A 2,583-nucleotide genomic window follows, 5' to 3' on the forward strand; every position below is an offset into this window, starting at 1 on the left:
ACTCCAGGTATCTCTCAACTTCCTACTTTTGCATTCCAGTCCCCTATAATGAAAAGGACATCTTTTTTGGATGTTAATTCTAGAAGGTCTTGGAGGTCTTCATAGAACTGTTCAACTTCAGCTTCTTCAGCATTACTGATTGGGGCATAGACTTGGATTACTATGATATTGAATGGTTTGCCTTGGAAATGAATAGAGATCATTCAGTCATTTTTGAGTTTGCACCCAAGTACTGCCTTTTGGACCCTTTTGTTGACTATGATGACTACACCATTTCTTCTAAAGGATTCTTTCCCACAGTAGTAGATATAATGGTCATCTGGGTTAAATCACCCATTCCAGTCCATTTTAGTTCCCTGATTCCTCAAATGTCGATGCTTACTCTTGGTATCTCCTATTTGGCCACTTCCAATGTACCTTGATTCATGGACCTAACATTCCAGGTTCCTATGCAGTATCATTCCTTACAGCATTGGACTTAATTCCATCACCAGTCACATCCACAACAGGTCATAGTTTTCGCTTTGGCCCTGTCTCTTCATTCTTTCTGGAGTGGGTAGCCATTCCCTTCTCCAGGGATCTTCCCAACCCACAGAATAAATGCAGGTCTCCAGCACTGCAGGCAGATTCTTTGCCGACTGAGTCACCAGGGAAGCCCAGACCAACCTAGACAGCACATTAAAAAGCAGACGTTATTTTACCAACAAAGGTCCGTCTAGTCAAAACTACGGTTTCTCCAGTAGTCATGTGTGAATGTGAGAGTTGGACTATAAAGAAAGCTGAGCACTGAAGAACTGATGCTTTTGAACTGTGGTGTTGGAGAAGACTCTTGAGAGTCCCTTGGACTGCAAGGAGATCAAACTAGTCCATCCTAAAGGAAATCAGTCCTGAATATTCATTGGAAGGACTGATGCTGAAGCTGAAACTCTAGTCCTTTGGCCACCGGATGGGAAGAACTGACTCACTAGAAAAGACCCTGATGTTGGGAAAATTGAAGGCAGGAGGAGAAGGGGATGACAGTGGATGAGATGGTTTGATAGCATCACTGACTCAATGGATATGAATCTGAGCAAGCTACAGGAGTTGGTGATAGACAGGGAAGCCTGGCCTGCTGCAGTCCATGGGGATGCAAAGGGTCAGACATACTGAACGACTGAACTGAACAGAAACAAATGAACAAAACATGTTAATTTGTTGGAAGTGATAAGTGTTAGGAAGGCAATAATATCAGGTATTTCAAATGTTGGTGAGTTTCCATTTCACAGTTTTGAAAAAAAAAAATACCATCCCTTTCAAGAGACAAAACACCTCTTTCTCAATGTTTTAGAATAGCCAAAGATCTCACTATTGTCTCCATCCTGCCCTGGCAGCCAGCACTGTCTCTCTCCATGGTCCACATCGCCCCGTGTGTCCCAGCCACCGTGGCCTCCCTGCTGAGCCCTGGCCAGTCCAGCCGTGCTGGTCCTTTCAGTGTCCAGACCGGCCGTGTCCTTCCTCTGGGAGTGTGTGGATGCTCAACCCATGGTCTTTGTTTTCCCACTGGACAGTACTTTCTAACAAACTACATTGTTTACTTATTTATCATTTCTGTCTGCTCCTTCTAGGTTGTAAGCTCTACAAAGGGATCAGTCTCTGGAATTCTGACTCATTGTTACCATCCAATCACTAACAAGAGTTGAATTTAACTGTAATTCTCCCCCATATGGTGATCCTTGTTTTAGTATATGATTGCTGTCTAATTTAATTCCAACAGACATCACAGGAGTTAGATTCTTTTTCTATTTCAGGTACCCATTGCTACCTAACACACCCCTCCAGAATGGCAAGGATTGATGCACAATATCAGTCATTTCTCACTTTCCAGAGGGTCAGAAATTTAGGCCATCTCAGCTAGATGGTTTTCCTACTGCCTGGGGCTCACACTCTCCTCTGACTTCAGCTCATGGTGGGGCTGATCCGTGCGGACTCCACTCAGCTCTCTGGGGCATCTGTGCTCCTCCTGTGACCTCTCTGCCAATCCTGATTTCTCCTCCAACTAATCGTCTCATCTGAATGTCTTTGTAGCACGGCAGCTGGCTTTCCTGAGCAGAAGCTGCCAGACTTCCTAAGGTTTGTTACTGGAAATGGCCCAGTCATTTTCTCCACAATCTATTGGTAAAAGGAATTCACAAGGCTGGCCTACTTTCAAGGGGGTGGGGAATAGAATCTACCTCTTAATGGACAGAGCAGCATAGATTCAGTGAAAAAGAAATGATGGCAGTCCACTCTTGGTGACTCTCAACTGCAATTGTTCTCATTTTTCAGATGAAGAAATTGAGACTCAGAGAGATTAGGCCGATGAATTAACAAGAGGCAGAGATGTGAGCCAAATCTCATTTCACTGACTCCAGAGCCTTCATCCTTCAGCACCCTGCTTTACAGGCTCTAGAAGAGGCCTGGGTCTTATAAGACATGCCTCTTGGTTGGGGGGGGGGGTAAATATCACTGGGGGCAAATGCCACTGGGGGCAAATAGTAACTGCTTCAGGCCTCCCTCCTTGCTTCAGTCAAAGAATCCAACCTCAAACTGATTTACCCACTGAGT

This window comes from Cervus canadensis, chromosome 7, assembly GCF_019320065.1.
Source record: "Cervus canadensis isolate Bull #8, Minnesota chromosome 7, ASM1932006v1, whole genome shotgun sequence".
In the NCBI taxonomy this organism is placed as follows: Eukaryota; Metazoa; Chordata; class Mammalia; order Artiodactyla; family Cervidae; genus Cervus; species Cervus canadensis.